At 37.1% G+C, this 22,932-nt stretch overlaps 1 protein-coding gene across 1 annotated transcript in view; it reads right to left on the bottom strand.

Annotated features, from left to right (window-relative positions):
* Nucleotides 1-22,932, bottom strand: part of LOC126776810 (transcription factor Sox-6) — a 488,433-nt gene that overhangs the window by 100,333 nt on the left and 365,168 nt on the right. The window lies entirely within an intron of this gene.

The following is a 22,932-nucleotide window of genomic DNA, read 5'->3' as shown; positions in this document are numbered from 1 at the left end:
TTGAACCGGCACTCTTTTGTTAAAATACACGTATTTTAGCCACTTGGCAATTTCGACTCAGGCATTTTACCTACAGTAAACGCTTTAGTAGGTTTGTAGCGAGATCCTTGCATAGTTTCCTTGACGATAAAAAAGTAACAGTAACAGTAACAGCCTGTTAATGTCCCACTGCTGGGCTAAGGCCTCCTCTCCCTTTTTGAGGAGAAGGTTTTTTTTAGAGCTTATTCCACCACGCTGCTCCAATGCGGGTTGGTAGAATACACATGTGACATAATTTCAATGAAATTAGACACATGCAGGTTTCCTCACGATGTTTTCCTTCACCGTCAAGCACGAGATGAATTTTAATCACAAATTAAGCACATGAAAATTCAGTGGCTTACCCGGGTTTGAACCCACGATCATCGGTTAAGATTCACGCGTTCTAACCACTAGGCCATCTCGGCTAAAAAAGTGTTAGACTAATATTCGTTGATTTTCATACGGTATGTTTTAATTTAATTGTATATAATTGACCAAATGTTTCATTTGAGAAAATAAAAAAACTACCTACTGAGTGTCTTCTCCATAAATAAGCTCGAAAACCATTTCAAAAAGGGAGAGGAGGCCTTAGCCCAGCAATGGGAAATTTACAGGCTGTTACTGTGAGTGTCTTCTCAATAGAATCTACATTCCAAATCGAAAAGCTATCACAGCCTTACATTCTACATGATCCTGATACGTGACGATTCAAAGGTGCCTATAAGGTTCCTGCTTGTTGAAAGATTAATTTTTTTATGTCCAACTCTTACTGCGCATTCCATTTTACTCTTATAATATCTACTGCATAGAGTAACTACATGTACATAGGGACTACTAATATAGTAATATATATTTAACATTTAACGTTTAAATATAATTGCTCTAAAAATATAAAAATAAAAAAAACGTCACGTCATAGGCGTTATCCATCAATCGTTAGAATAAATCTTTATCACAGATGCCTCTAATCGCTGCCCCACGTCGGGCGCCACCCCTGCATCGACTTTTTTTTTACACCGCGAACTATGTTACTGTTTGCATCCTTTGTGCAACAAATATTCGTTCGTACAATGAAAAGTAAATAATAGTGAACAGTTTAGTTTTGTGACGGAAAACTTTTTGTTACGTTTTTAATGCCTAGTCATTTTTTTTGTTTGAAATATAATATTTTTTGATTTAGAAAAAGAAATTATTTGTATTATAGTAATATACATGAATCGAGATGGATTGACGGATAGAACACGTGGATCTTAGCCGCCTACTTAACGAAGACCGCGTGCTCAAATCTGGAAAAATAAAACTAAATATGTATATCTAAACCAAATATTCAAATTATTTTTGTGCTGTAAGAAATCTCTCCAATGGAGAAACAGACCTTTTATAGTAAATTATCTTTTAACATTTTTTGTATCCATTTTTTCCTGTAACGTAGAAGTGTTAATAAAATAAATAAGTAAGTTTTCACATGCTTAACAATTTATGTTAATATTTCATCTTTTGCTCGTATGAGTAAATCTGCGCATTTTCACTTCATATAGGGACCAGACGCGTACATGCGTTTTTACAGCGAGATAAAAAATGGGTAGGTAATTATGATCCAAACCATATCCTCATTAGCAGAGCAGATATTTACATGCTTTACAGACACTGTGACTATATATATTATATAGCTTATGACGATATTACTTAAGCCCGGAGTGTTGCATTTGGGACCAATTAACAAAGAGTATTTGTACTAAGTTCAAAGTAAGTTTTCACTGCATTAGTTTTAATGCTCCAAAAAGCGAGTTCTTCTACTATAATAACGATTATATACTTTTGTCAGCCACAGGGGACTTTGTTTCTTACTATTTATAGACTAAATCTATTCATGTTTGCATTACTTTTTCGATCTCAATATAAAAGTAGTATTTTTTCCTGATTTTCTTACTAATAGAAATTGATATGTTCTAATTTCAGTCTCTCAATTTGGTAAAGCAAGGAAGCAGGAAAGAAGTATAAGAGGAATATAAATTTTCCATTTATAACATTAAATTTAGATTCAAATAAAATAATATATTACTGTCGAATTATTTACACGCTTTATATTTGTTTCACTCTTTTATAACAAACATAGTCAATATGTAAACAAATCCTGGAAATCGATTATAACCTAGTACTAATTGCTGTTTTGTTTTAAAAACAAAACTGAACTGATTGTAAATATACAGGCTTCGGACGAAAATAAAATAATTTGATGTCATAGAGCTGTTCTCCAGCGTGTAAATGTCTCATTTCTGGGCAAATGCCGTCCCCTCCTATTAAGGTCAAGTCATGAAGCTTATTTTATTTAATGCAATCCGCATTGAGTGAAATGAGGTAGATACACTTATGAAGGACTTTCGAATGGAATAAATGGTCGTATGTAAATATGATAGTATACTTAACATGAGCACATAAAAATAATTTCTTTTATCTTGCTTTTATTTCTGTTGTAACCTAATCACTAATGTGCAAAAAGTTATAACTTTCAGCAGTTTTTATTTGGTTTAATTGGGGTTCGCAGTCTTATAATATATCGTAGTATTATATAATATTACAAGATAATTCATACCTGCGTTGATTTCCATTCATATATAAATAAATAGAGCTGAGATTGTTCAGTGGTTACAGCACGTGAATCTAAACTGATTCGGAGATTTCGGGTTCAAATATGGGCTAACTCCTCTAAATTTTCATGCGCTTAATTTGTGTTCATGAGTTCATCTGCTTATATTCTGCCACAGTGTATCCGCGTAAGTCGAGATGGCCCAGTGGTAAGAACGCGTGAATCTTAACCGATGAACGTGGGTTCAAACCCGGGCAAGCACCTCTGAATTTACATGTGCTTAATTTCTGTTTATAATTCATCTCGTGCTTTTCGGTGAAGGAAAACATGTGTCTAATTTCATCGAAATTCTGCCACATGTGTATTCCACCAACCCGCACTGGAGCAGAGTGGTGGAATAAGCTCCAAACCTTCTCCTCAAAAAAGGGAGAGGAGGCCTTAGCCCAGTAGTGGGACATTTACAGGCTGTTACCGTTACTGTTACTGTATCCGCGTATGAGCAGCGTGGTGGAATAATATCCAAGCCTTCTCTTGAAAACGAGAGATGTTATCTCAAGAATCGCACATTAACAGGCTGTCAATTTACGTTATGAAGACGATAAAGATTAGAGTTTAATTAATTCTAATAGAAAAAAGGTATCACTATTTACTTTACGTGAATTAAAGTTTAAAATGAAACGCAGTAATGCACTTATTGGTCGACGTACGAATAAATTTTGCTTAAGTTAAATGTTGTGTAAAACGAAATCTCAACTGCACACGATTAATTGCTGTTTTTCTCGCAGGGCTTAGACAATATTTTATCGTATTATCGCGTTCTTTTAAGATTAACTATATTTATTTTAAGATATATTTGGCTTTAATTAAGGCGTCAAACAAATAATACCCATACTATTCTTAGTGTAGATAAAATAGTAATTGTTGTTACCTTTAAGAGACTTTGTTAAATTATGTGTTTGCATGGCAACAATAATGCGTATCAAACGCATAGTAGTTAAAAGTAGACTAATATCTATCTGAACTAATCTATCTGAACTATAATCCAGATTTTTTTTACTTTTTCATTTATCAAAGGGCCGTGAATCTTGGATTTTAAAATCGTTCCCTGTGACTGTAATTACTAAAACTCACTCATCGCAAAGCAACGATGAATGTACCTATTGGTGGAATATGTGAACAGAGAACGATACCTTCTCCGACTCACAAAAAGCCCGGTAGATGTCAATATCTTCAATTTAATATTGCATTCAATTTTTCAGTTCCAATATCTTGGCCCAAAGCTAGATCCAGGCAAACAGTTTAGACACAATCGTTCTGAAACGCGATTTCCTTCAAAGGCTCCACTGAAGCGTCGCCGAGACCATTTCAAAGGAATATTATTATCATAATACGGAAAATATAATATTTACATTCATGTACCGTTAATATTATTTAAAAACATTTTTTTAAACTGGTTCCAAGCTCCACTTTTTTATTTCAAACGATTGAACACGGTAATTTATAAGTATGATGGTGAACACAATCTCCCAATCACAACACACAATTATCCGTGCAGTGTCGGAGAAAGAATACATTTCACTGCCCCTCTCTTTCCCATGGGTGTCGTAAGAGGCGACTAAGGGATATCTGAGCAACCATCTGCTCATCTGGTGGTAGGATGCTAACATCCGCCTGGCTTGTTACCACCGTACGCATGGTGAAAAACTCGTGAAGTGGCTTGCAGCCGCGTTTCGAGGTCAGCCAGCGTACAGCCAGTGCCCGAGCGAGTATTGCCGCGATGGGTGTTGGTCCAGTGGAGACGGCTGTTGAACCAATGCCGGGGGAAACTGTATTGACCTGCCGGACAGGGAGACCCGAAGAAACGGCTGTTCCGCTGGCCGCCCGTGGCATAGTACAGGGGCCCGAGCGTGCCTAACCAGCTCGCGAGGCTGCCCCACCAGGCCACGCATAATCTCGGGGTGGACCGTCGTGCCGGTTGGTGACCGGAAGGTGGGGTCCCGGCGGCCACTTCCGGGGGGGTTCGGGGGCCCTTCCGTCCGGCGGATCAGTATATTTTCATATTGGCAAACATTTGGGAAAACACGCCTCCATACTTTGCCCATCCCTATCGTGGCAATACGTCGCTCGCTTCACGTCTCTTTTCCTATTTTTTCCAAATGGTAGCGCAAATAAGAAATAACGGTCGTTCAGCGGTGCACACCCCCACCATACCCACGCTGTTTGAGGTCGAGTTCTCTAACATCCGAGGACTCCACGCTAACCTCAACGCTGTCCACCACCATCTCGAGACAGCACGGCCAGCAATGTTGTTTCTCACGGAGACGCAAATACTCCGCCCTGCCGACACCAGCTACCTTAACTATCCCGGCTACATGCTTGAAGAATCTTTTAAAGCGAAAGCCGGAGTATGCTTGTTCGTCAGGGCGGATGTTTGTTGTCACCGATTGCGCTGCTTGGAGGACCCCTCCTTCTCCATGTTGGTGGTACGTGTGGACCTGGTTCGTCAGAGTCGAGTCTACGTGTGCCTCTACAGATCCCACAATGGTGACTTGGAGACAAGCCGATTATTCGACCATCTTAGTCGGGTGGCAGATGCTGCGCAAGAGCAGTTTCCTAACGCGGAATTGGTGTTTTTGGGGGATTTTAATGCTCACCATGAATCATGGTTGAAATCCCTCAAAACTGACCATGTTGGAAGAACTGCTCATGCTTTTGCTCTCACACACGACTTGACCCAACTGGTTGATCAGCCCACCAGGATCCCAGACATTGATGGGCAAGCGCCTTCTCTACTGGATCTTCTGCTGACTTCTCACCCGGTGGAATATCAGGTTGTGGTTCAAGCTCCACTTGGTTCTTCGGATCACGGCCTTATATCTACCAAAGTGCCACAGGCCAAGCTGCCGCCATCAGCGGTATGCAAACGTCGCGTTTGGCACTATAAGTCGGCAGATTGGGACGGTATGCGCGATTACTATGCGTCAGTCCCTTGGAAGGAACGTTGCTTCAGTGGGAATGACCCGACAGCTAGTGCCGCTGCTGTTGCTGATGGGATCATGTTAGGAATGGAATACTACATTCCTAGCTCAGCTCTCATCAATAGGGGTACGCGTAGCCGTTGGTTCACGCGTGAATGTGCCGACGCTGTATCATCTAAGCAGGCGGCATATCGCGCGTGGATCAACGGCTGCATTAGCGGGGCGTCTAACATTGACTCACTGAAAGCAAACTACAATAAAAATTCCAAGTCCTGTAGGAAGGCATACACGAGAGCGGATGCACAGCGCATTGTACAGATTGGTCATGACCTTATTTCGCATCCTAGGGGCTCCCGTAGCTTCTGGCGTCTGACCAAGTCTGTGCAAAACAATTTCTGCCAACCTTCGCTGCCACCGCTCAGAAATCCGGACGGATCGCTAGCTCACAGTCCGCAGGAGAAAGCCGACCTCCTGGCTAAACTCTTTGCCGACAACTCTGTGATCGATGATTGTAGTGCGCAGCCACCAACAATACCTTCATGTGGCCACACGATGCCTGACATCAAAATTAGGCAACGTGATGTGCGTGCGGAGCTGCAATCACTCGATATACGGAAAGCTAGCGGTCCCGATGGAATACCAGCCATTGTGCTGAAGAAGTGCGCGGCGGAGCTGTCTCCTGTGTTAACGCGCCTGTTCAAACTTTCTCTCTCTTCGGGATGTGTGCCGGAGGCTTGGAGAAGAGCTAATGTGCAAGCGGTTCCCAAAAAAGGGGATCGGTCTGACCCGGCAAATTATCGGCCAATAGCTATCACCTCAGTACTTTGTAAGGTGATGGAACGGATTTTAAACAACCAACTGATCCATTACCTAGAAGATCACTGTGTGATTAATGATCGTCAGTACGGGTTTCGACCAAAACGGTCCACAGGTAATCTTCTAGCGTACGTAACGCACCTCTGGGGTGAAGCTATCGACAAGAATAGAGAATCGTTGGCTGTCAGCCTCGATATCTCCAAGGCTTTCGACAGGGTCTGGCACAGAAGTCTTCTCTCCAAGCTGCCGGCATATGGTCTGCCTGCTCAGCTATGCACCTGGATTGCCAGCTTCCTACACAAGCGTAGCCTTCGTGTTTTAGTTGATGGTTACGCTTCACAATTCTATGTAGTGAATGCTGGGGTCCCCCAGGGATCTGTGCTATCTCCCACACTCTTTCTTCTGCATATCAATGATATGCTCTCTCTTGGGAACATACATTGCTATGCAGACAATAGTACAGTGCATGGTGGATACCACGGACGTGCAGTGGCTGGGCGAGCGGAAATTGAGGAGAGGCGGAAGGATCTTTTCATTGAACTCGATAGGACGTTAGAGCTCATCGCCAAATGGGGCTCTGATAATCTTGTTGAGTTTAATGCCAAGAAAACACAGGTATGCGCTCTCACGGCGAAAAAGTCAACATTTTCCCCTCTTCCCTCCCTCTGTGGTACTCCGCTGGTGATGCAAAGCAAAATCGCCATGCTGGGGATTGACATTCGCTGCGACCTTAGTCCAAGGGATTACATCGAGGCTGTTATAAAAACAGCTTCACGGAAACTCGGAGTTCTGAACAAGGTGCGGCGTTTTTTCACGCCACAACAACTGTGCCTGCTGTACAAGACACAGGTACGGTCTTGCGTGAAATATTGCTCGCACCTTTGGGATGGCTCCGCTAAGTACCTACTTGAGGCCTTGGACCGGTTGCAGCGACGTGCCGTACGCATTATTGGCGACGTAAAGGTCACAAACACCCTTGAACCTTTACAATTGCGTCGCGAGATAGCAGCACTGAGCGCTTTCTATCGTCTGTATCACGGCGAGTGCTCTGAGGAATTATTCTCTCTAATTCCTGCTTCCCCCTTCCTTCTTAAGTCCACGCGAGCTGGTTCTCGATGTCACCGCCTAACTGTGACATCAATTCCATCGCGCACAAAGAAATTTGGCAACTCCTTTCTTTATCGCACTACCAAAAAATGGAATTCCTTACCAGCTCACGTGTTCCCCTCCTCTTACAACCCGGGTTCCTTCAAACGAGGCGTGAAGAGGCATCTTGCGGGCAGGCAAGGTGGGGACGGCTAGTACAGAACATTCTTCCCGACTGTACTGGCCGTCGTCGCGTTTGGACTCTACTACCACTTACCATCAGGTGGAGTAGAGTCATTTGCCATCCCGGGGCATATAATAAAAAAAAAAAAAAAAAAACAATAAAAAAAGGTGTACAACCTTCTTGCTGCGTTTGTTCGTGTGGAAATGCTATTTTGATGTCTATATATTTTAAATATGATTATTATTATAGCAATGTCGAATATAATTATCTGACATAGCACGATCATATTTCGCGGTAAGCCTGAAATTTGTTCTTACAGAATAACTCTACAGTTGGGCTGCCTCGTGGGTCTAGTGGCTTGATGTATCAGACGGCCAGGAGGACGGCAGCCGGGATGTCCTCGCGCTGCCGTACGCATTAGCGACGAGTGCGGGGGTTGAGATTACCTTCGCCTCCTGAGGAGAGCTCCGCCGAGCCACGAGGGGAGCACAGTATGGGAGAGGTCGCGGATGCGTTATATCAACACGAACCCGCAGGCTCTCCGATTCGTACCACGGACGGTCATCGCAGTGATTTTAGTGGGTAAGAATCCCACATAAAAATGGGAGCTGCCCCCCCCCCCATTGGAACCGGGTACCTTTCTTACAAGGGAGGAAGGTTTACACTGCGTAAAAGTAATTGCAGTATTTGATAAAAGAATTTAATTTTCATTAAGAAAAGAGTGACTTTCTTGCCGCTTCTTCATTCCGAAAAGCTGGAAGAATTACATATAATTTCATCCTGTAATATGATAATTCCAATATTTAGAATTTTGATTTTTTTCCTTCTTATATTAAAGCATTCATGACCTAACATAAAAAGAATTTCAGCCTGCTGATCAATATGCAAATATAAGAAATTTTATCAGTAAATATTAAGGTGTCAAGGAAAATCAATTCTGTCACTAAGCTGTTCTGACAATTCGATAAAGTCTCAGAATTTCAGCCGTAACTATGCAGTATTGCGATTCGATATTTAATTCCATTGGCAAGCACTAGATGAAGTTGTAGATACATTTTTGAAATTATTCATATAGAGGTATATCGAAGGTATATTGATATAAGGCTTAAAGGCATAGACATATATTTAAACTGTCTTAGAATTATATTTTAAAACGGCAAGAAGCAAATTAATTCCTAAGATATCATTTAGTATATAAATAAAATACAAATTATACACACATATAGTTAATCTTTCGAAAAAACCTTTTGTCGTTGTGCTTTTAATATTTTTTTTAAGATTACCCACATGTTATGTATTACATGTAATAAAAATGTACGTACTCGCATTTAGTAAATGTTAAATTTATTGTGTTTTCTCATGTAAGTTTTTTTTATCACATATAGACCAGCGTTTGACCGTTGACTTGCCTGATGTAAATCGTTGTAATCGTAGACGTAGCACGCTTGCCTAAAAGAAACCTGTTTACTCTGCATTTGAAGACACCAACGTTGTACCTATCAGGAAATACAGACTCAGGCAATCAAATATAACCAAGGAAAATGTAAGTGAATTAGTATTCTTAATGAGAATTAAAGTTTAAACTAACCAGAAAAATATTAATATTGTAATTTTTACATACAAACAGTTTTTTTTTAATTTTCAATTAAGCCATAGTTGGGCATGACATCAATAGTATCGACTACTAATATTTTATTATTTCTTCCATATCGAATAAAACGTATCCGCAGTAAACATTGAACTATCGGCCGAGCCATTGGAGAAGTTGGGCGCAGGGGAAATGCATGTAATGCAGTTCCTAAACAGTGGGGGATGCGAAATTTATAGCATCGTAAAAGTCCACTGTAATCCCCTTAAACTGTGCTTCAGCGAAATGTGTTGCGAGCAAAACGTTTATAATAATTATCTTATAAAATTCTCCTGAAGATTCAATCCAAGGTAATGTGGACTTGTAATGAACACCCTACCAAGGTTACGGTAAATTGCTCTGAAAATTACATTTTTGCGGTATCCGAGACTGAGAATGTCATATTACCAGTGGACAAAACATTCTCTTTTGGACTTTAAACTATGATGAGATAATTTGTGAACTATGATCGCATGATAAAGTTTTCATTTTACAGTTAAATTTGTTTCGGTGGAATGAGTACAAATTTTATGTTTGAACTGCAACGTTTCTTTATGTAAATTTGACGCAAATTACTACCTACTTAAAATTACTTAGTTTAATTTACTATTCTAAATTAAATTTAAATCAAGTTTCAAAACTTATGGTTTCATTATTTTATTTTATATAATACCAGTTTTTGTTGTTTTCTGTATCCATAACAAAGTGTAAGGTAAATTTCATAAATATCAGTTGAGTAGTTAAGACGTGAAAGTACAGTACAGTAACAGCCTGTTAATGTCCCACTGCTGGGCTAAGGCCTCCTCTTCCTTTTGAGGAGATAATTTTGGACGTGAAAGTGTAACAAAAAAAATAATCAAATTAACTTTCGTGTTTAAAATAAGGGTTAGGAAAGGTAGGTCACTGGAAAATGAGTCACCTTATGTTAAGTGATCATCACCGCTCATAGACATTAGCGCTGGAAGGGATGTTAACCATTCCTAACATCACCCAGACTTGGGAAGTAAGAAGTCATCAGTCTCCTTCAGCCTGTAATTACACTGGCTTACTCTTCCTTCGAACCAGAACACAACAATGCTAAGTACCCACCAATTGAACCTAATTATATCAATAAAAACATTTGTTTTATAATAAAGTTAATTCATTTGTTTTTGGTTCATAAATTCTATTATTATATGCATGTACATTTACGTAAGGGAATAGTTATGTATGATGAATACGAGTGCTGAGTCTGAAAAGGGATGAGCCCAAAATTATCAGTTTAATAAAAAATGTTTGACAGTTCGCCCTTTTTATGATATACTGCAGTCCTTGTCTGTGATATATGACTGGAGTTATCGAAATGAAGATATTTATTGTCTCTGTTTAAATGTATACTCCCATTTGATGAGTTGGATATCTTCAGATTTCTGATCCTGTGAAATTGCTGAATGCGGCTGTCTAAAAGTTTTAGTCAATTCAAATGATTTAATACGGATATGTGTTGCGATAAAGTTTGACAAATGTTACACGATTTATGTCACAATATATCAAATTCAATTGTATACAAAGCAAGTATTACAAAAATATTTATTTTGCTACAATGCAACTCATTTAAATAATTCAATTTTATGTTCAAAGTTATTTTCTTTTCAGATTAAGGTATTAATTAGAAACACAAATAATGGGAAAAATTTCACTACTAAAATCGCGTCGAATTGATTTGATAAGCATTTTTATATCATTTCAACGTCAAATAATGTAGAAGAATGATGTCTAGTAAACCTTCAAAAAACAATTTAAAATAAGGTGAACGATATTTCTTATTAAATTCAAATACAAACATTCCCTTGCATTGGTCCGGTATAAGCCTTCTGGGCAGTGTCAGATCGATATAAGACCATTTTGAGCTGAGCCCGTCTGTTCGAACCGACATGGATTATACCACACTAGGTATTTGCTAAATCCCACACTTGTGGAGCCAAGTTTAAGTCGCACTTGAGACGATCCTACACGTACAAACCAGCTCGCTCGTATGTCGACGTCTGAAATATTGAAAATATCAGTATAGAATATAAGGTTCAGATGGAATTTGACGCGTCAAGTAATATTTTATACTTGAGTTACGGACTTATTCAGAAAGGTTTTCAAATGTATTTTCTTAAAATTAGTAGTTATTTCCTAATAAATATTCAATTAATTTCAATTCAGTTTTGAGATATTTCTGTTATATATAATAAATAAAAAAATGTAATAAGTGTGTGGGCTCTTTGAAAAAACATTCTTGCATAATCTTATTGTCTTGCTATAGCATTTTTTATTATTATTCAGACATTCTTATGTTTTCATTCATTAAATATATATATATATATTTAAAAGTGTTCTGAAACATAGACGATAAAACATACAAAAGCTTAACCGTAAATTTTCTCTCATTTATGTGTACCTTCGTAGAACTGAAGACCGTTAAATCAACCGCAGGTCTGATGTAAAAAATTGTCAAATGCAAATCGTACCAAACGGCTCGTGGTATCCGAATATCCAAGTTTGTTTTCCCGCTCGAAATTAGGGACGCCATTTTAAAATGCTACGCCATTTTGTTAACCTTTTTTAAAATGGCGCAATTGTGTGCGAAAGAAGCTATTCTAACTTCAGACAAACCCACTTAATGTTCACATTTTATGAAATTATGGTAATTGAATTGTTATGCCGCCTACACATTTGAAGTTGGAAAAGAAAATTTAAATTTTAAGCAGTGCATGTGCAATACAGATCTTTTTTTAGTTTATGCATAAAATAGACTGAAAGATAACTAAAATATTTCAAACGATAAAGATCAGTCAAAATAACTTGACCTGAAGGTGAAAAAATAATAATTTGAAATAATAAAATATTAAATTGAAAACAAAAATGTAAAACCTTTTTTGTAAATTTATCTTTTTCAAATAATTATAAAAAATATCTTTTTTCAAAACGCTCTTTTGTAACTGTTTATAAATTACGTTCCATTTTATGATAATATATATATCTACAAAATTATATACTTCTGAATATTTAGTGCGACTTTTGTTATAAATAATGATTTATACTTTTTAAACAAAATAATTAGTTGTAGAAAAATGTTTGAACATTATTCACAATAGAATTTTTTCAACCGCAGTCGATACTCCCTTGCGTTTTGCTCACATGGTATAAAATTATATATATTATACCACCAATGTATTTCGTAACTGTACTGCGGTGCGGTAACATTCTAAGAATATTGACTATTTGTCCATAGTTATACCAACACTCCTTGTTGCTAGTTTTCATGACAATTAGCAACACGCAAACTTATTATTACAAATACTAATTCGTAAGGTAATGTATTCAATTATCTTTACCTTGCCGCTATAAACTTATTTATAGATAATAATCATTGAATTTGGTTAGAAAGTAATAAAGGCACTCATAATACGAGGTAATTCTATATGAGTGTCCAAGTTATACTAAATATTTAAATCATATAGATATCACTGTAGAATGTTGTTAGTGTTATTCAAAGTTAAGTACTCATTGTAAAAATTAGTATTAGAAAATTCTTGCAATCGACGAGATAAGTGAGACTGTTAAAACAAAATTATTTATACGGTAGAGCGGTTCTGTAAAAACCACGTCTGAATTCGAGTTAACTGATTACTATTTACAGTGACTTCAAAATCATATCATTTTGTTTAATTTACCTTTAATAGTTGACGAAATGTTATTTTATCGATTATGTATATTAAAATAGAATCGATTTTGAATTTATTGAAATATAATTGCTCCCACACTCGTTATAAATTATTATTAGACAAAAGCTTTTTAAATCTGGTCCAAAGCACTATGAGTTGACCGATGCCCTTGACTACTTAAAAAAAAATGAAAAGTTGATAAACTTAATTAGAAAGTCTCCGCTATCATTGACAATTCAATGTATTTCAGCATAAATATAGATGATATAAAAAAAGCCGCGGTTTGATCCTGGTTATGACCGCAGGACCGTGAGCAATAGCACAAACAAGAAGAGAAGCAGTGAAGAAGTCTGGCTGCGAATGAAATGAAATAATCAAATTATAAAACTAGCAACATTACAAAACAAAGTATGTATATAACTTTTTTTCAAACAAATGCAGGATTGAATCGCACGTCCGTTTCGCGAAAAGCAAAACCGGTACCTACTCCTGTTACCAGAGAAGACACACATACACGAGAGCGGATGCACAGCGCATTGTACAGATTTTAATTTTGTACATGACCTTATTTCGCATCCTAGGGGCTCCCGTAGCTTCTGGCGTTTGACCAAGTCTGTGCAAAACAATTTCTGCCAACCTTCGCTGCCACCGCTCAGAAATCCGGACGGATCGCTAGCTCACAGTCCGCAGGAGAAAGCCGACCTCCTGGCTAAACTCTTTGCCGACAACTCTGTGATCGATGATTGTAGTGCGCTGCCACCAACAATACCTTCATGTGGCCACACGATGCCTGACATCAAAATCAGGCAACGTGATGTGCGTGCGGAGCTGCAATCACTTGATATACGGAAAGCTAGCGGTCCCGATGGAATACCAGCCATAGTGCTGAAGAAGTGCGCGGCGGAGCTGTCTCCTGTGTTAACGCGCCTGTTCCAACTTTCCCTCTCTTCGGGATGTGTGCCGGAGGCTTGGAGAAGAGCTAATGTGCAAGCGGTTCCCAAAAAAGGGGATCGGTCTGACCCGGTAAATTATCGACCAATAGCTATCACCTTAGTACTTTGTAAGGTGATGGAACGGATTCTAAACAACCAACTGATCTACTACCAAAACGGTCCACAGGTGATCTTCTAGCGTACGTAACACACCTCTGGGGTGAAGCTATCGACAAGCATGGAGAATCGTTGGCTGTCAGCCTCGATATCTCCAAGGCTTTCGACAGGGTCTGGCACAGAAATCTTCTCTCCAAGCTACCGGCATATGGTCTGTCTGCTCAGCTATGCACCTGAATTGCCAGTTTCCTACACAAGCGTAGCCTTCGTGTTTTAGTAGATGGTTGCGCTTCACAATTCTATGTAGTGAATGCTGGGGTCCCCCAGGGATCTGTGCTATCTCCCACACTCTTTCTTTTGTATATCAATGATATGCTCTCTCTTGGGAACATACATTGCTATGCAGATGATAATACAGTGCATGGTGGATACCACGGACGCGCAGTGGCTGGGCGGGCGAAAACTGAAGAGAGGCGGGAGAATCTTGTCATTGAACTCGATAGGACGTTAGAGCTCATCGCCAAATGGGGTTCTGATAATCTTGTTGAGTTTAATGCCAAGAAAACACAGGTATGCGCTCTCACAGCGAAAAAGTCACCATTTTACCCTCATCCCTCCCTCTGTGGCACACCGCTGATGATACAAAGCAAAATCGCCATGCTGGGGATGGACGTTCGCTGCGACCTTAGTCCAAGGGATTACATCGAGGCTATTATAAAAACAGCTTCGCGGAAACTCGGAGTTCTGAACAAGGTGCGGCGTTTTTTCACGCCACAATAACTGTGCCTGTTATACAAAACACAGGTACGGTCTTGCGTTGAATATTGCTCGCACCTTTGGGATAGCTCCGCTAAGTACCTACTGGAGGCCTTGGACCGGTTGCAGCGACGTGCAGTACGCATTATTGGCGACGTAAAGGTCACAAACACCCTTGAACCTTTACAATTGCGTCGCGAGATAGCAGCACTGAGCGCTTTCTATCGACTGTATCACGGCGAGTGCTCTGAGGAATTATTCCCTCTAATTCCTGCTTCCCCCTTACTTCTTAAGTCCACGCGAGCTGGTTCTCGATGTCACCGCCTAAGTGTGTCATCAATTCCATCGCGCACAAAGAAATTTGGCAACTCCTTTCTTTGTCGCACTACCAAAAAATGGAATTCCTTACCAGCTTACGTATTTCCCACCTCTTACAACCCGGGTTCCTTCAAACGAGGCGTGAAGAGGCATCTTGCGGGCCGGCAAGGCGGGGACGGCTAGTACAGAACATACTTCCCGACTGTATTGGCCGTCGTCGCGTTTGGACTCTACTATCATTTACCATCAGGAGGAGTAGAGTCATTTGCCATCCCGGCGCATATATAAAAAAAAAACTCGTTTCGTTTGAGGACTTATCGTTTATTGTATTTATACTATTTATTTGTAGTTTTAGTATGTATTGATAATATAATTTATTGACAATTATTTATGTTTATTATTACATGCACCCATATTAACTACTCACAGGATATTTCATATCCTATGAGTAGTTCCTTACGCCGCTGGTTGCCTGGAAGAGATTGCTATGTAGCTATAAGGCCGCCAAAGTTGTATGCTAATTAAGTTGTAGCCTTGTGTTATCTATGTTTTTCTTTTTTAATCTATGTGTTGTACTATAAAGTATAAAGTAAAATAAGTAGAACAGCGTGTAAAAAATGTAATCCTTTAACATTATTACTTAAAAGTTCAGTGTTTAAGACATGTGTCGCATATTCGCTTCAGCATTTAATTTATACACTTAACACGTAAGTCACACAAGATAAATATATTTTGTTTATGCATGAAGCTATTACAATTCAGCTGTCACGAAAGGTAAGCTGGAAAATCTCAGAAACAATACGCATTAATAGCAGGTGTTCTGTTAATTTAGCGGACACATGCAAACTGGCAACGGGCCAGCCTTCCCGCTGTGCCATTAATCGCACGTTTTAATTAGCCTTATGTGAAATGCGGAATTATGGAGTTTTGATCAGCTGGACGTAAAGTGATATTGGACATTCGCTTTATGTTAAATATTGAATACTGTCCAATTTCATTGGAACGAATGAATGAATACGAGTTAAGATATTTTTTTTTGGCAGGATTTCGTAATAAATCTTACTGTAGTGTTTTAATTTCAGACACGAACTTTACCAATTAAGATAATGGATGCCTGAATATAGCAAAACCGTTTCTCTTTCGTATGGATAATTCATTATCGAATTCTAAGTCCCCACGTCGAGGTAGAGGCCAGATACGAGTCTTCGCCTATAGATTACACTTATTATTAATAATTATGGTTATATTCATACCATCTCGCCCCGACTTTATAGGGGTAAAATAAGGATTTTCTCCTGAGGTATTTTTTAACAAATAAAAGTTTAAGTGAATAAAAAAAAAATATTTTTGATATGTGGTGCGAGGTTGAAAATTAAGTATGATATTTTTTTAATTGAGAAAGTTAGAAAAAAATAGCTAAGGACCATTCAGTATTTGCCTAGCTTTGTGACATTCACGGATAGCTTACAACTTATAGTGTTCATCACAGATACAGTGGCGCTGTAACATCGTAAATATTAGCAGTTAAATATTTTTGTTTTAAAATTATATTAATAGATTAATTAAATTTCAGTGACAAGCTTTTGAAATACATAGAATATGAAGATTCAGTATTTCATTTAGGAGTCTAAGTGGAGGAGAGTGTCACTTAGGAGTAAAATTATAGTTAAAGCTAATATTATTCTATAAACTATATGATTTACAAATTCAGTGCCTAAGTCCAAATTATATTAACAGTTTCATGAATATAGTTGAGTTATTTAAATTAAAGTAAACCATCTTCATATTTAAATATACAAACAATTAAGAGCACATCTTATTATTTTGCACCTCTCAAAATATAACATAGATTAATATACTGTATAAACAAATAATTTCAACAGCGTTGTTAATGGTATCTAGAGGCGTTAAGTGAAGTCATGACAGTCATTATCACAAAGTCCCATCCTAAAATCGTTTTCACGGACAATAGGGCAAGCGTAGTCCCACCTGTGTGATTGTTATACAGGTCCCAAATCCCAATCCAATGTCCGTTTACCAATTGCTACGGCGATCAGTTCAACAATATAGACGTTCGACAGCGCCATCTAGCAGCGAATAGCAACAAAGTATTTATTACTCAAATAATATTGTCATTTCTTTTCTTCTTTTTCTGGAGTATACTCATGCTAGTTGAGCGCAAAATATTCTGCAATTATCACATATAAAATAATATTATTATGAAAAGTTATTCAGAAAACTAATATTTTATTAAAGGTGTCATTGATAGTTAGCGCCATCTGTGGTGCACGGCTCGCATTACGACGTCAAAGCAAAGTTTTCTACTGACCGTCGAGCACAAAGAGCTTTAGCGTATCAAAATACCGACAGATGGAACTATACAAATATATTAGATCCACTGACAATAAAATACGCAAAATATTTATAGTACACTACACAGTATGAAATGATGAATATTGATATAATGGGTAGATGTAGACAAAAATCAGAAACAGATTATTAACAGAGCGACAAGAAACGCTCGAAAATTGGCACTGCAGAAAGTTTTTGGAGATGTACCTCGTGAGAATCACTATTCGATGACAGCAATATAGATACGGACATTTGCATTTTTATAGGTGGAGGACCGGAACTTTGGCGCACCTTGGGAGAGGCCTATGTTCAGCAGTGGATAATGATTGGCTGTTGATGATGATGATGATCTGCATTTTTGTGAAAATGCTTGTTTTACAAAAATATCCTTATGTTAACTTTATCTTCAACTTATATTAAAGTTTTTTAATTTTTCTAATTAATTAAAATTGTCTGGTACGTAAATAATTACATCTACACTCGAATTTTTAAAAACGCCGCAGTAGAAACGGACATTTGAATTTGTCCGCCTCTACTTCGGAGTATCCACAGATGATTGAAAAGCAAACAAAGACATCAGTTACTTATCACACCCTTGCGCATACGGTTACGCGGGTACGCGGTTAATTTATCGTACTTTTTGTTAAAATTATATTGCTTATAGCACTCTACATTTATGTATCCTTAAAATATTAGTTTCTATCAAGATACCTACCATGATTTTTGCAATAATATCAAACACAGTACACAGTAGGAGAATCAACACCAGTTGACGACGCAGAATTTAAAGAATAACTTAGTTTATGCGCACCTCATCGTTAACGTTTTGATCTTTTTTTTTCGTTAGAAGTAATTTTAAAGTGATAATAATTGTTGAGTTAATAGATTTTTTTTTAATTTTATGCTCGGTAACTAATCTACAAATATTATAAAGCTAAAGAGATTGTTTGGTTGAACGCGCTTATCTAAAGAAATACCGGTTCAAATTAAAAATTATGTTTGTGTTGAATAGCCCATTTATCAAAGAAGGCTATAGGCTATTATATTTAACATCAAGCTACAACCAATAGGAGCTAAGCATCAATAAAAAATGTTGCTGAAACGGGGAGTATGTATTCTTTTTGAGAGCTTCCGTTGCGTGTGCAGCCTATCGGTTAAAGTTAAGCAACAATCACAGTAACAGCCTGTAAATGTCCCACTGCTGGGCTAGCTTTTTTTTTTTAACCTTTTTTTGTGATAATCAAATTAGTTCTAAAATAATCCATTATTTGCGTAGATTTTCTTCTCATTGTTTTGTTAAATTTATAATAACTCGTTTTTTTTTAATAGTTGGTTAATCATATGGGCTTATTTTTTAAATACAGATTTACCTTTCTGTGTTAAAAGGATACAATTTCTTATGAAGGTATAGTTTGCAATTATAATAAATAAAGCACAGAGACAGACATTAAAATATGTCGGAATAGATTTAAGGGAATTTTGTTTTTTTCATGGTATGTTGCCCTATCTAGATCTGGATGCAGCGAAAACCAATAAATTACTAATATCCCACCAAAATAAAACTAAAAATGTTGTTATTGCTGAAATACTATAAGTCCGCTTTTAGTGATTTCCTTAAGTTATACCCGGGTGGAACCGCTTGATATTCTGTAAATTTCAAGGCTGATTATACTTTTAAGAAACAGTGGTATTCATTTTTTCTATTATATCTATTTTCTATTCTATTATTTTCTTTGATAGTTGATCTAGTATAATTAACTTAAAAATAGTTTTGATTTTTTTGTCTATAAACATTTATTATTAAATATTTTAATTAGAATGAGTACTATTTTGAGTACAATGAATAAATGGATATCAGACAGATGTCTCCTTTTACGTTGATGATTTGCAAAGTAAAAAAAGACATCTACATTATTTCAGAAAAACAACAACATAGCGATAGTACCAGTTATACAATAAATAGAAAATGTTATTTTAAATCATTATGGAAAATTTCATGTTACCGTAACAGCCTGTGAATGTCCCACTGCTGGGCTAAAGGCCTCCTCTCCTCTTTTTGAGGAGAAGGTTTGGAGCTTATTCCACCACGCTGCTCCAATGCGGGTTGGTTCATTTCATGTTAATTGATACATAAATATCGAAAAGTGTACTATTTTTTACTAAATGTAATCTCCTAAAAATAGCTATTATGTAGATGACTGTATCTTCTTTGCTGCCATCATGATTTGATTTAACCATTGCACTCGTCAAATTCTTAGCTAGTAATTATTTGTTGTAATTTTTGCTAAATTAATAAATTCATTATGTAAATGTACATAATGTAAAAAAATTTTGTACTTAATGAGTCCTCCAGCTATAGCTTTCGTAATTGCATCACTGTCTAAAAGTTGTCACGAATTAGCTCGGTGTTGCTGTCTTGTGCAAGAGTTCGCGAAATTGATAATACCAATAGCCACGCACCGTCGTATCAAAACTACGCAACACAAAGGCTTGAGGCTCTATCATCGCCGTATTTAATCAAAATTCAATTATGACAAATCGAATCATCGTCTGAGCTCGTACCACTTGGGACATAGTGTAAACAAATCGTTCATCTTCCAAAAATCCACGAGTAAATTTGGTAAACTTTAAATTAATCTTCAAAATAACATTTGGAACAATTGAAAATGTTAAAAGAAAACGATTGAAAATACGTTTCACAAATATAAAATAAGATTAGTAAATAATTCTTAGAAATATTCTTGTTAGAATTTAGTTACAATTTAAAGACTGTTTCGGTTATTTTCCAAACATGCATCATGGGAAATTCTTACGTGCGCCATTACGTTACTATATTTTAAAATCAAGTCCCAATGCATACAATAATGTGATACTGCTAACGTTGCGTCTTATATAAATGCGTGGGTCGACATAATTGTAAGTGGTCAGATCAACTTTGAAATAGTTATGTGTTTATTTTAATAACAAAATATATTAGCGTTGATATTTTAAAATTTGGTAAACTGGGGACAGGGCTTTGTGCAAGCTCGTTTAGGTAGGTACCACCCACTCATCAAATATTCTACCGCAAAACAGCAGTACTTGGTATCGTTGTGTTTCAGTTCGAAGGGTGAGTAATGGCTTACGTGTTTACAGGCACAAGGCACATGACATCTTGGTTCCTAAGGTTGGTGGCTTATTGGCGATGGAAGTGATAGTTAACATTTCTTACAATGCCAATGTCCATGGGTGTTGGTGATAACTTACTATCAGGTGGCTCATATGCTCGTCCGCCTACCTATGTAAAAAATGTGTTAATAAATACGTAAATTTTAATATTAATTACTGTGTACTAGGGAGCTAAAAGGGAAAGGGCATCAAAATTGCATATCATAGACGTATCTACATGGTTGAATACAGCTCCGTCAAATTACAATTTGTAATTTAGTTTGGACGGCAAAATAGGACATAAGACAATTCTTACAATGCCAATGTCATATGCTCGTTCGCCTACCTATTCTATAAAAAAAAGATATTGGCGTTGTGATATATTAATTCTTTATATCGCCAATGCGCCACCAATATTGGGAACTAATATATCATGTCCGTAGCGCCTGTAGTTCTGGCTCACTCACCCTTCAAACCAAATGATTTCATTTTCCAACGAATCATCATAATCAAATATCAAACTATCTATAAACGGAATTTTGCATATTCTTTTACCTTCACCTTTAGACCTCGAATTTTAATCTCTATTTCTCAAATTTACGTATCTGTTTTGTGACTGATAAGTTTATCGTTTTGTAAAGAAATTACATATATTATAGTATAGTTTTGTTTCGTACAGAATGTTAGTGTGAACTTTGAACCTTCATGATGTATGTGTATTATCTGTTTATTTGGGTTTTATTTGGGCGTCGCGTTTTTGGTGGGATTTCTGGCATGAAATTTTGTTAGGGATAGAGAAAAGGACAAAAATATATTTGCCATCTCTCTCACTTGCGGACAAATCTAATTAGCGGAAAACAAAATATATTCGGAAGTCAAGTTTATAACTACCTTGAATCTTCGTTTACAAGATTAATCTATAGTTATATATGTCTTACCACGATGATTTTCCTGGTGGTAGAGCTTTGTGCAAGCTCGTTTGGGTAGGTACCACCCACTCATCAGATGTTCTACCGCAAAACAGCAGTACTTGGTATTGTGTTCCTGTTTGAAGGGTGAGTGATCCAGTGCAATTGCAGGCACAAGGGACATAACATCTTAGTTTCCAAGGTTGGTGGCATATTGGTGATGTAAGCGATGTTTAAAATTTCTTACAATGCCAATGTCTATGGGCGTTGGTGACCACGTACCATCAGGTGGCCCCGATACTGGTCCGCCTTCCTATTCTATAAAAAAAAAATGAAGATATTTGTAGCTTATTGTTATACTTTAATATAATTGTTCCAGTAATATTAACTATCTCCTCTTTCATATATCAATACACCTACCTCTCTTACAAAATTACTTTAATCAAAGATTGTCTGTTAGAGATCGATCTATAAGACCGCCCCACTATTTGTTGTTTAAATAAATAAAATGAGCTAAAGCTACATATTATAGCTGTATATTATATCCCTAATTATTAATTACCCTGTATAATCAACAAATACTCATCGTACAAATTTCGCACTTTTAAATATCTAGATTAATTCGTGTTTTGAATAGATAAAACAAATATTTATTATAGCTAATGTAATGTGATATGGAACAGGTCAAATGTGACGTGATTGGGGAAACCCCCGACGGTTAATGTAATTTAATTGAATGATGATTTGAACGCACTGAAGATCAAAATGTTTTTTATCAAGAACGCGTTTATAACTAATATTGAATTACTTAATATTCTACCGCTAAACTGCAATTATTAGTATTGTTGCGTTTCGGTTTGAAGGATAGACGCCCAAGGTGGATCGTTCCCAAGGTTGTTGACGCGTTTGCGATGTAAGGAATGGTGCATATTTCTTACAGCGGCAATGTGAGTAATTAACATCAGGTGGCCCATTTGCCCGTCCGCCCGTCCGACCTATACATAAAAACGAAAACATTTTGTTTTCCGTTAATTTCTTCAATAGATTATTTAATCTATACGAAAATATCAGACATTTATAAATCAAACAAGTAAATCTAATGTTTTATGTAATTTTTTCATAGTTTTATATTTTTTTAAAGATACGAATGTAACGTATAATATTATTTATTGTATAACAATGTATTATATGAATAAAAACCAATTAAATTTTATCATTAATATATAAAAGGGTAAATATACTTTGATAGACAAATTTACACTTTCATATAGCACTTAATATATGTAGGTGCTTCCACACGTATATAAAATATTTAAGCACGAATTACAGTACGCAAAAAAAACAGAAAAAATGTCCATTATAAGTTTCTTGTCATATTAGAAGAATCTACATACCGAATGAGAATATTAAA

The sequence above is a fragment of the Nymphalis io genome, chromosome 21 (assembly GCF_905147045.1).
Source record: "Nymphalis io chromosome 21, ilAglIoxx1.1, whole genome shotgun sequence".
NCBI classification, from domain to species: Eukaryota; Metazoa; Arthropoda; class Insecta; order Lepidoptera; family Nymphalidae; genus Nymphalis; species Nymphalis io.
Note: the sequence above shows the minus strand (reverse complement) of the source record. Positions and strands in the feature narration are given on the sequence as shown.